Source organism: Rhinopithecus roxellana, chromosome 12, assembly GCF_007565055.1.
Source record: "Rhinopithecus roxellana isolate Shanxi Qingling chromosome 12, ASM756505v1, whole genome shotgun sequence".
NCBI lineage: Eukaryota > Metazoa > Chordata > Mammalia > Primates > Cercopithecidae > Rhinopithecus > Rhinopithecus roxellana.
Window position 1 is genome coordinate 120790055 of NC_044560.1, and position 425 is coordinate 120790479.

A 425-nucleotide genomic window follows, 5' to 3' on the forward strand; every position below is an offset into this window, starting at 1 on the left:
GGGGGAAGAAAACAAGTGTATCCAGTAGTTATAAATGTACTAGAAAGTGAAACAGTAAGAACAGAGTGTGACTGGTGGAGGGAAACCTCAAAGGACATGGCATTTGAGTTTACCAGAATGATGGGGAACCAGCCATGAAATATGATCATGCTGCTGAAACTAACAGATTTAAAATGTATGCTGGGCAACAAGAGCCAAACTCTGTCTCAAAAAAAAAAAAAAGGCCAGGCGCAGTGGCTCACGCCTGTAATCCCAGCACTTTGGGAGGCCGAGCCAAGTGGATCACGAGGTCAAGAGTTCGAGAACAGCCTGGTCAACATGGTGAGAACCCCCTGTCTCTACTAAAAATAAGAAAATTAGCCAGGCGTGGTAGCGGGTGCCTGTAGTCCCAGCTACTCGGGAGGCTGAGGAGGAGAATTGCTTGA